This window comes from Pinus tabuliformis, chromosome Q, assembly GCF_031772625.1.
Source record: "Pinus tabuliformis cultivar Carrire ecotype Pingquan chromosome Q, CPIR1, whole genome shotgun sequence".
Classification (NCBI taxonomy): Eukaryota; Viridiplantae; Streptophyta; class Pinopsida; order Pinales; family Pinaceae; genus Pinus; species Pinus tabuliformis.
Window position 1 is genome coordinate 163,243,223 of NC_142296.1, and position 14,880 is coordinate 163,258,102.

Sequence of the window (14,880 nt, forward strand, 5' to 3'; positions counted from 1 at the left end):
TGACCCTAAGTTACCAGCTCAACTAGCTTTCCTTATTCAAGTGAAAGCCCTCAACAAAACTGTTCATCGAACAATTATTGACGAGGGGGCATCTACATGTATTATGTCGATGAGTTGCTGGAAAACTTTAGGATCCCCATCCTTGTCGCGATCTTCGATGTCATTAAAAGCATTTGATGGATGAACATACATCCCATACAAGATTTTAAGTAACTTTCAAGTCGAACTGGGGGGGAAAAAAATAGAAATTGATGTTGAAGTTATCGACGGAAACCTCGATTACAACATCCTACTGGGAAGGCCCTAGATATATGCTATGGTTGTCGTTGTGTCGACCTACATCAGGAAGATTGCATTTCCCTTCCAAGGAGGAATTACAATCGTCAACCAGCAAACATTTCTCCCCAACAGTTCAAGGGTTATAGGAAGCATTCTGATGATCCATGGAAGCCCTCATTCGCTTCAAAATATCGGAGTAGGCCTACTAAAAGACCCTATATTAATGGGGACATTTTCCCTACCACCTCCAATCAATCTGGCGGAAGTGGCAATGGTGGGAACCTGCAATATGATATCTTCTATTCAAAAGATGTCTGAAAACGATATTAGCATGGATCATCTGTAGGTATTGCCTCCAATCCCAATAGAAATATTGTAGAAATCAATGTTCTCGGCATGGGAGGCAAACCCAAATCAATGCTCATCAAGCGTTTGGATAGATAGGTCTAAGGAATATGGCACCCCTTTAGATCCTTGGTCGCAAGTACATTCTACAGATGAAGGAATTGTTCAGTCAATGATGATTGACGGGGCACCATGGGAAGATTACCACCATCATTCCCATCTTCTGGATTGTAAGGAAGATAGTTCCAGTGACCTTCATCATCCCTCAATTTTTGATTTTCTGTCAAATACTATAAACTCGGTGGATTCCAAGCAAAACTTCTCCAATATTGAAGAGAATATTGCCATAAATATCTCGACCAAAACAGATGTTGTAGAGAATATTCATGTCGGCAAATCTTGTTAATCTTCAGAACTGGAAATATATTACACTCTATTTCGCGAGTTCAGAGATGTCTTCGCTTGGTCATATGATGAAATGTCAGGCATTGACTCGAGCATAGTTGAACACAAAATCAAGATGTATCCAAATGTCAAACCGGTACGACAACAACTCCGGCAGGTGTACCCCAAGAAAGTTGTTGCCATCAAGGCGGAAGTTGAAAAACTCCTCCATGCTAGTTTTATTTACCCGGTTCCTCTAACCGATTGGGTATCGAATATTGTTCCTATAATGAAAAAACAAGGAATGATTAGAGTGTGCATCGATTATAGGGATGTAAATCAAGCTTGTCCGAAAGACAACTACCCTACACCCTTCATTGACCAAATAATTGATGAATGCACTGGATGTGAAATATTTTCATTTATGGATGGATTTTCGGGGTATAATCAAATTAATATCCGCCCACAGGACCAGTCAAAAAATGCATTTATTTGTCCATGGGGCACATTCGCATACTGCAAACTACCCTTTGGTTTAAAGAATGTAGGGGAAAATTTTCAGAGGGCAATGAATTATGCCTTCCATGACATCAAGAACATTAGATATCATTTTTGGGATTCAACTACGTTAAGTAAGTCATTCACGTATGACCATTTCCATGAGAGGTAGTCATAAGTGACTAATTTATCATGATTTGAATAGTTCACTTAGTACTCATTGCATCGGGTGATGCTCACAGGGGTGAAGAAGTGGGATTGAAACTGGTGAAATAAATCACATAGCGTCAATCATCACTTCCGGGGCTTGCACCTGGTAACCAGGACTTCCCGGGAGGTCACCCATCCCAGATCTCCTCTAGCTCAAGCGCGCTTAACTGTGGAGTTTTCCCCACAATCAAGTCCACTTAGCTTGCTACCCCATTTTCAAAACCTTAGCAAGTATTGTGCCTCATGAACCATTCAAGTAGAGATCCATTCACTCTTTTTGAATTTAAGTATAGGGGGTTTACGCAGTGCATTATATTAGATATCATTTTTGGGATTCAACTGCGTTAAGTAAGTCATTCACGTATGACCATTTCCATGAGAGGTAGTCATAAGTGACTAATTTCTCATGATTTGAATAGTTCACTTATGACTACCTCTCATGGAAATGGTCATACGTGAATGACTTACTTAACGCAGTTGAATCCCAAAAATCATATCTAATATAATGCACTGCGTAAACCCCCTATACTTAAATTCAAAAAGAGTGAAGGGATCTCTACTTGAATGGTTCATGAGGCACAATACTTGCTAAGGTTTTGCAAATGGGGTAGCAAGCTAAGTGGGCTTGATTGTGGGGAAAACTCCACAGTTAAGCGCGCTTGAGCCAGAGGAGATCTGGGATGGGTGACCTCCCGGGAAGTCCTGGTTACCAGGTGCAAGCCCCGGAAGTGATGGTTGACGCTATGTGATTTATTTCACCAGTTTCAATCCCACTTCTTCACCCCTGTGAGCATCACCCGATGCAATGAGTACTAAGTGAACTATTCAAATCATGAGAAATTAGTCACTTATGACTACCTCTCATGGAAATGGTCATACGTGAATGACTTACTTAACGCAGTTGAATCCCAAAAATCATATCTAATATAATGCACTGCGTAAACCCCCTATACTTAAAATCAAGAACATTGTTCAACTGTATCTTGACGATCTTCCCGCTCATTTGCGAAAGCAGACCGATCATCCGTAGCATTTGAGAGCGATATTTCTACGTTGCCAACACTACAAGATACGACTCAATCCACACAAATGTGTGTTTTGTGTCAGTTCTTGTCATTTACTTGGCTTTGTGGTCTCAAAGGATGGGAGTCATGTCGACCCATGTAAGGTTCAGGCAATCATTGATTTTCCTCCACCTCCAAATTTGCTTCAGATTCAGAAACTCCAAGGGAAAGAAAACTTTTTGAGGAGGTTCATTCCAAATTACGTCGAACTTGGTAAAGGTTATACTCGTCTGTTGAAAAAGGAAGTACCCTTCATATGGGATTAGGTCACGCAAGCTTCCTTTGATGCTTTAAAGGAATCCATAATAAAAACATCATTAATGTATGCTCTTGATTGTCAAAAATACTTTAACCTGTATCTGGCTGCAGCGGATATGACCATCACAACGGTTTTAGTTCAAGAAGACAATGGAATTGAGCATCCTATATATTATTTGAGTAGAAACTTAAATGATACAGAAAGCAAGTACTCCTACGTTGAAAAGCTAGCTCTCGCAACTATTCAAGCGATACAAAGATTTCGACACTATGTCCTCTTTCGAAAAACTACCATTTTGTCAGATTGCAACCCCATGACTTATATATTGTCGCAACAGTTGCTCGGGGGAAAATATTCAAAATGAATAGCAATTTTACAAGAGTTTGATATGGAAGAAATCCCTGTTTTCACGGAGTTACTATGCGATCTCCCATCATCGTCCAACAATGCCACATCAGAAGAAGCGATCGTGGACGAAACTTCGTTTCTGATATCTTCAAGCAATCTGTGGTATGGAGATATAATAATCTATCTCCAAACTCAAAAATATAGGTCTAATACCTCCCACTTAGAACAGTGACATATTCGATACCAAGCAAAAGACTACATGATTGTCGGTGATACGCTTTATTGTCGTGGTATCGATACAGTTCTGCGGAGGTGCCTCACCCATGAGGAGGGTGAGAAAGTCCTGAATGATTGTCATTCAGGCATGTGTGGGGGGCATCAATCTGGTTATGCTACAACTCAAAAGATTTTACGAGCAGGATACTTCTGGCCAACCATGTTCAAAGATTGCATAACCACAGTCAGAAGTTGCATGCCTGTCAAATCTTCAATCGCAAAACCAGACTACCACCCACACCTCTGCAACCAGTAGTTGCTATTGGGCCATTTTCCAAATGGGGCATAGATTTCATGACATGTAACCCCACCTCGGCTGGGGGGCATGGGTATATCATAGTCACAGTAGACTATTTTACCAAATGGGTCGAGGCGATGCCTACATTAAACAACAACGTCGAAACAGTAGCCCTCTTCTTTTTCAATCATGTAGTCTCCAGATTCGATGTTCCACAGGCCATAGTCACAGATCATGGATTGCATTTTCACAATCACATGATGGTTGAGTTGGCTACCAAATTAGGACTATCCCATGATAGTTCTACTCCGTATTATACACAAGCTAACAGACAAGTTGAGGTAATCAACAAGGTCCTGAAGCGCATGCTGCAAAGGATGATTGGAGTCCATAAAAGGAGTTGGCACCTGATCATGTACTCGGCCTTATGGGCATACCGGACGTCGGTGAGGAATGTAACCGGGCTTACACCCTTTCAACTGGTGTATGGCCTAGAAGCGATCTTACCAGTTCAGTGCGAAATCTCGTCCCTCAAGCTCGCAGTCGACCTTCTCCCCGGAACTTCAGAAGAGGAGGCTCGTTTCTTGGAACTAATCCAATTGGATGAAACCCATCGTGATGCCAATTTGGCTAACGAAGCCCATAAGAAATGAGTCAAGGCACAGTTCAACAAGAATGTCAAACCCCATGTCTTCTCAGAAGCTGACCTGGTCCTACTTTACAACCAGGAGTCCGATAAGTTGGGAGCAGGTAAGTTCAAGTCTTTATGGATGGGCCTCTATATTGTTAAGTGTGTACTAGCAAAAGGAGCCTACAAGTTAGTGGATTATGATGGGATTCCACTGGCGCAACCCCGTAATGAGTTGTACCTTAAGCATTACTATGCTTAACTCAGTATAGTAACCCCTGTGCTTTTGTTACATTTTTGTTTCTGCTAAGGGTAATTGTTTTGGTTAGGTAATCCACTTTTGCATTTGTTGCACATGTCAAGCCTATTGGAATCATTTGTTGGATATGCTGAAGGAGATAGTTGTAGTTCGCAGAACCTATCTTCTGCGGCCTATGCCATCTTTGATCCAAGCGGCGAGTTAGTAAGTTTCAAAGGGGTATGTATTGGTCGGTCAACGAACAACATCGCTGAATACAGTGCGTTGATAGAACTCCTCTCTGATGCCATTACACATGGCATATGCCGACTTGTCGTCAGGCTAGACTCAGAACTCGTCATTCTACAATTCACTGGTATCTACTCCGTACGAAATCTAGCTATCTATCGCATGTTCCTAAGGGTCAAGATTTTGGAAAGGTAGTTTGATTCTATTCAATATCAGCATATTTCCAAAAACGTAAACACATTAACAGACTCATTGGAAAATTATGTGTTAGATAGACATTTGCAACATTTATAAAAGAAGCATTTCATCAATATTTGCATCAGGATCATGTAACCTAACCGAAATAAAGATCTGAAAATCATATATATATAACTGTTTATGGTTCATACATAATGTTCTGCGATCAAGACAAAATCGATCAAATGACCCAAAACTCAAAATGCTAGGGGGCAACCTAGTCTAATGATGCTGGTGATAGCAATTCACCGCCTGTGCAATCATGCGTAGAACCCTAGTCCATCGACTCGGCACCCCAGTGGTATGTCACTGCAAGCTCAGAGGCAGCTCGTCGGTCCTCATGTTAGGAATACCAAGAGTGAGGCCCTCGACCTGATCCTGCAATGCTAAAAGAGTCTCGGCCACATCAATGTCGCGAAGGATAGCCCTCCCTACAGCCTCTCCTGCTGGAGCGGCAGCTGGAGCTCTCAGGCGTACTGCTGGTCGCACTGGTCCAATGTCTGCATGAGTACATGAGTTTTGATTAGTCTTGATCAAAGAAACCATAAGAACATTATGAAAACAATAAATAGGGATATGGTCAGAGAATTTACCTATAGCGCCCCACTACTCAACAGTCGGCAACACCAAATCCGGGTCACCCCAGAAATCCATACCAGCATATGGGCACTCAGCATAAACCATCTCCTAACGGTTGAACCACTCGAAGGAGGTATCAGAGAAAAAAACTTAGGACTGACCAGCATGTTGGGCCATGAGGTCAACCCATCTCTACATCCGTGGCTCAGTCGGTGGAGGTAAACCAAGTGAAATGTATTGCAGCTGCATCAGTGGGATCTTTTCCAAGGTGAAAGCGGTCAAAATAGAACCATGGCCGGAATTATTGGATCTTCCACTTTTTACCTTGGTCAGTTGTTCTTTCATCACAGGGAGTACTGCATCACACCAGTTCAACACCTTTGGTTCAACGCATTCCAAGGCATACTACATATAGGACCTGTTAGCCACGTGACGATCCGCACTACCAGCCAGTCTAGCAAAAGTGAACAGAATGGTCCTCAAGGATCAGTTAGTGACATCTCATATGTTGATCTTGTCGTCCCTAGTCAGCTAAGATCCCTCTCTGCAGTACCAATGAATGTAATATCTCACAGATTCGCCCCCATGGGTGGAACCTAATAATGAGAGAGGGGCACCACACCTCGATAAACTGGTCAAAAAATAGATTTCCATGACAGTCAAGGGGATGGATTTGCCTCTGATCTGGAACACCTGGTTGGTAGGATCCCATACATCGAGGAAATATTGCAACAAGTTGATTTGTTGCCTCATGCTAGAGATGCATAAAAACTTGAGCAGGCCACTGTTACACTAAAAAATGTCACCTTGACTACTTACAGTTAGTATGGCTCAAATCAACAGTCATGCTACCCTCTTAGGCAAGTCTTATGCCTCTGTTATCCATCTCAAACTCAAAGAAGAGAGAAAGTCTTGTAAAAACTATGTTTATCTCTGGGGTCGCAGGTTCTCTCTAGCCTTACCTGCGGGGACGCTGACCATGTTCACAAAAACTGCGTCCATGGACGCTCTGTATGTTAAAGGACAGGTGCGTCCTTCTGTAAAAGGCAAAATGCGCAAGTTTTATCTTGAAAAAGTTACTTGTGGTTACTTCTAGAACATTCTAGAGGTCGGTTTGATGAAATGGATGCGCCTCCAGTTGGTTCATGTATCTCTATTAAGAGGGAGCTTATCCCATCAATAAAGGAGCTATCCCACCCATAGAGGGGGATGATCCCATTGATAGTGGACCTGAATAACCTCTTTACAGCACTATAAATAAAGGCATTGAGCCAGAAGGAGGAGAGGTTGGAGCTATACATTTTCTTTGGGTAAATGCTGCAGGATTTAGGTCTTCCATTAGAACCTTTGTGAGGAGAGATTGTCTTTACATGATTCTACTTGGAAGTGGGTGAGCTTTGTCAAAGTAGAGGAAAACACTTGATGGACCCTGGGAGGAACTTGCACAACACCAAGGCCAGGTTGTAAGAGTTTCTTTGTTTCGTTATTAATACAAACTGGTTTATTTTTCTCAATAGCTTATGTTAATGAGTTATTTCATGTGTTCCTTGGTCTGCATGTTGAATGTATGTTTTATTATATGAAATACAAGTGCTTGGTAATTGTTTGATTGTTTGTGGTTGCAGGAATTGACTTGAAGGAGGAGCTCATCCGGATCGGCAAGAACGGACTACAACAACAGCGTTTTGGAATAAGGTAAGCCTAAACACTTGTAGTTTTCATGTTGTAAAAGGTATATTTAGAGAAAGATTACTCCATTTTGTCTTGTTTGTCGCTAGAGAGTTTAGACTCCTAGGGAGGTCAGTTGTGTCAGCCCAAATGACTTTTTCCGCCACGACAAATTGGCGACTCCGCTGGGGATAGATTCCATTGATGAGAAGAGTCTTTTCTTTTGTATGAACTTTGCTTTGAGAAAATTGGTTTATTTTTCTGGTTTTGGCTCTGTGACCTTGTCTCTGGGTGGGTTAGCTTAGGATTATTTTTATTTTGGTTTTTCTTGAGTTTTTCAGTAGGACGCACCCTCTGAGTGCTGCACAGTGCGTCCCTGGACGCACTGTCACTGTGTGCACAGTGCGGGCCCGCACCTGTTCTAACGGGTTGCCTGCGTCCCCTGCTAAAATTTGAAAAAATTCCATTTTTTGCATTTTTTGCTCTTAGATTTTGTTTTTTCTTAGTTTTTTCTGCCCAGATTCATTAGTCTCTTGCCATAAATCTTCACCTAAGCTTGTTTCATTGGCATTCCTGCTTTAGCTTTCATCAATTGGGTGTTTTGAGTCTCTTTTTTGAGAAATTCTTAATTTGATTTCCTTTGGTCATTACTTGGAGGTTTGGCTCAGTCTTTTCACAATTTTGCATCTTTTTGCTTCTGTTTTTGCAAAAAAATTTCCCCCTCATTCGCCGGGGGGGGCTAAATTGTGTATGAGTGTTAATCGCCTTTGAGTGTTTTTATTTTTTGATCTTTGGAACTCTCACCCAATTTTCTCGACTTGCACTTGATTGGTTCTTAGATTGCATTAGAATCATCTTGTGTTTGAGAATTCTCTTGCATAGATCACATTTGCATAATTAGAATTCTCATCTTCAGAATATGAATGAAAAATGTGCATAGATTACATTTGCATACTTTTCAAGTGAATTGTGCATAGATTACAATTGCATAGTTTACATTCTGAAAAATCAATCGTAGATTTAGATCAATTTTCTTTGATTTGAATTTACACAAAAATAAAAAATAAAAATAAAAAAAAATGGTTTGGAATTGATTTGCATTAGTTTTTCTTGATGAAATTAGTGCATTAGAGAATTTGTTATATTTTCTCTTAGTGATCAATTTTTTGCATTGTTGGAAGTGAATGGAAACTCTCTCCTTACTTTAGTTAGGATTCATCGAATTGAAAAGATTACATTATCATATTCGATTGCATTCAGTTGAGTCGGGTCATAACACCATTGGTTTCATATCCATTTACCTATTTGAGTAATAACAGCCTTAATAACACAGCGCTTAATTAAAATTCATCTAGTAATTTTTACATTTCTAGGGCTCTGAAGCACCAACATAGCTTAGGCTAGTGTCTTGGAGTAGGTGAGTACTTAACTCTCCAAGACAGTAAAACCAAACAAGTAGTCGATCTTGTGATAGAATCAAATCCAATTGTTACATTTACACTCTGGGAAAGCTCCTCTTAAAGGAGAAGCACGAGCTCGTGTCCGAACCAGTGAGGGGATCCATCCTCCCTCGTTGGGAACGACGCCAGACAGTACGTATTACAAACGGTAAACCTCGGATTAACCATTGTCGAGGAGCCAGGGGTCACTTATCGGTAAACCTTGGATTACTGTCAAGGAGCTGGTAAGGGGATTGAGCTTGCTACTCTGCCCTTGCGTGCTGTCGGAGTTTAGACTATTCCCCCAGGTGTACTTGTGGCCGTTGGTAACCTTAGTGACCATAATCTTTAGGATTCTACCCAAGGTGACGGTGGAGGGAAGGTCCCACTGTACCTGGAGCAGACGTCGGCTATACTCACTTGGATTTTCTGGGGGGTTCACTTCACTCGAGATGGTTAAAGTGGAGGAACTTGGTCCAGTCTATTCATTAAGCAGGTTGTCGGCATAACTGTTCCACTCGCCATTTCTGTACTGAATCCAGCGAGGTTGGGCTTCATCACCAACTAGCGCTTTTGGTCCGGAAGAATACTGTTTGTGTGTGGTTTGACTCCTAGATTTGATAGCGCGTGTTAATTGGTTTGTTTTTACTTTTAGAAGACCATAGGTGTGATTTGTGAATTTTAATTGTTAGGTGTACATTGTGAATTGTTAATTTTAGTTTAAAATTGTTAATAAAATTCACTGAAGTTGAATATAATGGCAAATGTTCCAGAATTTATCAACCTAGGAACCCCTCCTAATGAGAATCCTAGTACTTTTCCTTACTTTGGGAATGTTGGTCCTCCTTATATGGCTACTTTGTCATTACCTGGATTTACAATAGGTTTACCGATATGGTTATTTTCAACTTCGTTGGCCCAAAATACTCCAATTGTTCCACCTCAACCGGATGCTTCACCTCACCAGAGTTCACCATCTCAACATCACCAACCTTCTGTTGACCCTTTACCTTCTTCGCCTAATTTTTCTTCCTCCATTTCTTGCTCTTCGCCTGGTAAAAGCCTTCATGCTAGTAACCAGGAGGTTAAGAAGAAGAAGAAAGGGAAGAAGAAGAAGAAGAAGAAGAAGCAAGATAAGAAAGAAGTCAACCAACCAACCATGGCTGTAAGTGTTAGTGGTGTTGAGGAAAATTCCGACATGCATCGTAAACCCAAATACCCTTGCAGACTTTGTAAGGGTGACCACTTCCTTGTCAATTGTCCTGGTATTCCAAAGGTCTTGGAAGTATGGTCAGAAAAATCTCATCAACTTTCCGTTGATCCATCAACCAGTGATAGTCAGGTTCCCGGGAAAAAGGGTAAAGTTAGGTTTCCTTGTAAGTTATGCAAAGGGAGTCATCAAACTCACATTTGCCCTCACATGGATGAAGCCTCAACATTGTTGGAAAAACTTACTGTTCCACAGCAAGAATTTCCAACTGGTTACCGTAAACTTTCTCCCAACCTACCGTCAACTGACGGAGTAATTGATCTAAATTCAAGTACAGTCAATCACACTCTTCCATTGGAGAGTGAAACTCATGTCACTCAGGTTGATGATCCATTAGTTGGTCAAGTGGTTGATTCAATTTCACATTCGGTCGATCCCACTTTCCATTTAGAGAGTGAACTTCATACCGCTCAGGTTCTTCTTGTTACATCAGATTCTTCTATGCCGGGGGGCATTTCACCTGTTTCTACAGAACCCCCTCCAAGTACTGAGGTCTTTTCCTTTGATTGGAATAGACTGACAGAACCTCGTCTTCCTTCCTCCATCCCTTTCCAAATCATTGTTAAGGCTGGTGGTAGGGACATACATCGTACTCAGGTAGATGAAGGTGCTTCTGTTAGTATTTTATCCTCAACTGTTTGGAAAGCTTTGGGTTCCCCTCAGCTTGCGCCTATTACGCAGAATCTGAAAGCTTTTAACAGAACCATTAGTGAACCTTTAGGGATCCTTCCTAAGTTTTCTATTACCTTGGAAGGTAAAACTGTCTGTATTGATCTTATGGTAGTTCGATGTCCCTTGGATTTCAATTTACTCCTTGGACGAGACTATGTTTATGCAATGAAAGCTGTCGTATCAACACTCTTTCGCGTGATGTCTTTCCCTCACAATGGACATATTGTGACTGTAGACCAGCTTTCGTTCCCTAGTCTTGTTTCGACTACCAGTAATATGACACCCCTAAATGTTCCTGATTCTAAAGTGGTATCTACCCTGCCACGGGTTAATTATGTGGCAACTGGTCCCATGTATTCAGTTACCGATGTAAATGAGCCTCTCACTATTTGCTCATCTTCCTTTGATTTAAATCCGGTAATTGACATGGAAAACTCTATGGGATTACTTGAACATGATGTTCTTATCCCTTTTGAGTCCCTTGACATGTGTTCCTTCCAGAGAACTGTTCTTCCTTCTGATGAAGACCTCTTGGAAGCCATGATCAAGGTGTGTCCATTGACATGTCTTTCTTCCAATTGGAAGCCATGATCAATGTTACGAGGATAGTTTTTTTCCTGTATCAACCTCGTTAAAAAATGAAATAGGCTGTAGTGAGGAAAGTTCCTTTTACTGTGTCAACCTCGTTAAAAAATGAATCAGTGTGTTGTGAGGATAGTTTCTTCTAGTCTCAACCTCATTAAAAAATGAAACTGGAAGTTATGAGCATAGTTCCTTGTCTTGTGTCAAGCTCATTAAAAAATGAAACAAGGAGTTGTGAGGATAGTTCCTTGTACTGTGTCAACCTCGTTAAAAAATGAATCAGTTGGTCAGAGGAAAGTTCCTTTTACTGTGTCCACCTCGTTAAAAAATGAATCAGTGTGTGCGAGGATAGTTTTTCTTGTATCAACCTCTTTAAAAAATGAAACAAGGAGTACGAGGATAGTTTGTTCCTCTCTCAACCTCGTTAAAAAATGAAATTGGATGTAGTGAGGAAAGTTCCTTTTACTGTGTCAACCTCGTTAAACAATGAATCAGTGTGTACGAGGAAAGTTCCTTTTACTGTGTCGACCTCGTTAAAAAATGAATCAGTGAGTACGAGGAAAGTTCCTTTTACTGTGTCGACCTCATTAAAAAATGAATCAGTGAGTACGAGGAAAGTTCCTTTTACTGTGTCGACCTCGTTAAAAAATGAATCAGTGAGCATGAGGATAGTTCTTTTACTGAGTCAACCTCATTAAAAAATGAATCAGCTAGATTTTAGGATATGTAGTTAGATTTTAGAAAGTAAGGTATGAGGATAGTTCCTGTTACTGAGTCAACCTCGTTAAAAAATGAATCAGGTTTGAGGATAGTTCATGTTACTGAGTCAACCTCGTTAAAAAATGAATCAGGTATGAGGATAGTTCCTGTTACTGAGTCAACCTCGTTAAAAAATGAATCAGGTATGAGGATAGTTCCTGTTACTGAGTCAACCTCGTTAAAAAATGAATCAGGTTTGAGGATAGTTCTTTTCTTGTGTCAACCTCCTTAAAAATGAAACAACTCCCTTTTCAAGTTAAATATTGAAAGTAAACCTTCATTTCATCCAGCCGGTTGAATGCAATGAAGCCTGGGGGGCATGTACCTCGCTTTGCATCATTATGCTGGGGGCATGCGAACGTCTTGAGCATAGTTCCTTGTCTTGTGTCAAGCTCGTTAAAAAATGAAACAAGGGTAGGTTAAGTAGGTAGCTGGTAGAGTGTAGTCATGAGCATAGTTCCTTGTCTTGTGTCAAGCTCATTAAAAAATGAATCAAGGATTTAAGAGCATAGTTCCTTGTCTTGTGTCAAGCTCGTTAAAAAATGAATCAAGGTTTTTAGAATGTAGTTTTCATGTTGTAAAAGGTATATTTAGAGAAAGATTACTCCATTTTGTCTTGTTTGTCGCTAGAGAGTTTAGACTCCTAGGGAGGTCAGTTGTGTCAGCCCAAATGACTTTTTCCGCCACGACAGCCACAGTTCCGCAGTGCAGTTATCGTGCCCGGATCATGTAAAGAAACCATGTCCTCTTCCTCATGCTCACATTCTCGCCATGTAACAACCATTTTGCTCTGATGAATCTCTGCAAAACAAACAAGAGAAGAGTCAGGGTCCTGATTTGGAAAAAAACATGCAAAAATTCCATGAGAAAACAGTGCAAAAGTTTCCCTCCTTGCGCCCATCGCACCCCAGCAGTGTACTAGGTGAGATGCATACTGACTGGCCAATGGCTAGGTTAGTGTGCATCACACCTTTTGATATAGGAAGGGTGCGATGGAGCCAGGACGAATTTTTCAAACCCTAGGGGCTCAGAAAAACAGGGAAACATGCTCAAAATTCAAAAAGGAAGGAATGCAACTGAAGAGCTTAGCTTTAGCTCTTACCTGATCCAGACGGCACTGAGAATCGTTCACAGAATCTCCTAGAATTAGCTAGTAAAAATCAAGGGGGGAAGGCACCTCCATATCTCCATCAAGCCAAAGTTCAAATGAAATGGTAAAATGAGGGGTAAAAACCACTTTTAAATTACTTTTCACGTAATTCGAGTAAGGTATTAGTGTTTTAACTCATTTTTCAAGCATGTATTTTTCATTTCTAATTGGTTTGATGAAGTAATTGAATAGGTAGTATGACCGTTGAAGGAACAAAGTGTTAATGGTGAATCAAAGAATCAATAACCATTATCACGAGCAATTTTTATGTGAAGTTCAAGCTCGTTAAAAATTAAACCTAAGCAATGAGAAAATGTTTTCCCCAGAGTTTAAGCTCAGTAAAAAATGAACCAATTTCCGGTAAATAACCATTGTGAATGCATTATCATCAGCTTTTGAGACTTGTTCGTGTTCTCATCATCACCTCCACTCTGTTTAGCCAATCATACACCTCCATTTGATTGTTTACCCTTTTGAGGAACATCTGCGATGAGTGATCTTGTTAGCCATCCTTGTGACACTGCCATGATTGGAAAATTCCAAACCTTACCCGGAATCAACTGCTACCCGAAATTATCACTCGTTCCTCAAAAAACGAGTCTCCTTTAAGCTCTTTTCGTCTGACTCGTAAAATATGAAAAGATTGCCAAGAAATTGGCCTCTCCGGCTCGCTAAAGTCATCGAAAGTGTTATTCCTCCTCTAGATTTTAATCTTTTTGGACCTGAGGGATTATTACACAAAAAGATCGAGTGCTTGTCTTGTTCGGATCGTTAAAACTATCGAAAATTCATCCCTTTCGTATTATTTTATACTTTTTCAGACTTAAGGGATTATATGACGAAAAATCCTTATTGGAGTTTCCTTTCCATCCATTTTCAGACTCTCTAAAATTGAAAAAGGACCAAGTTATCATTGTCGTTAAACTCGTTAAAATCAATAGTGACAAACTTGTCCATATAGACAAGAACGAGTTTCACTGTCGCTAGGCTTGTTAAAAGATAGCGACGGGTTCACCCGAAGGGAGAATTATAGAACAAGCATATGTTATCCTCCTCAAGCTTGATAAAAATAAAGAGGTACTGGTCAGCAATGACTGGGGAAAAATTGGGAAGAAAACTTGAAGAAAATTTATTGGTAGCAAGTCGCTCTTGAACATGACACTTTCACTCCATGTCTGAGTCGAGTTGGGTTATTTCATTCACCGGTCATATTGCCATTGGTCCCTCACACCATCCATCTTTGGGGTTAATGCTACCAATCCATTTTAGTGTCACCGGTATGTTCAAGAGAAGTCGCTCAGAGAATTCACCTGTGTCTCATCCGCTGCAATACATTCACGCTCCATTCTTTCATGATCACTGCCTAGAATCTTGTATCATCAGATCATTTTCACCTCCACAAGATCATTTGCTCCATTCCGTGTCGTAGATGTGGGATTCCTTAAGGCCCTCCTACGACGGGTCACTTCTTGTCGACATCAGCTCATTATCCAAGAAGCCGACCTAGG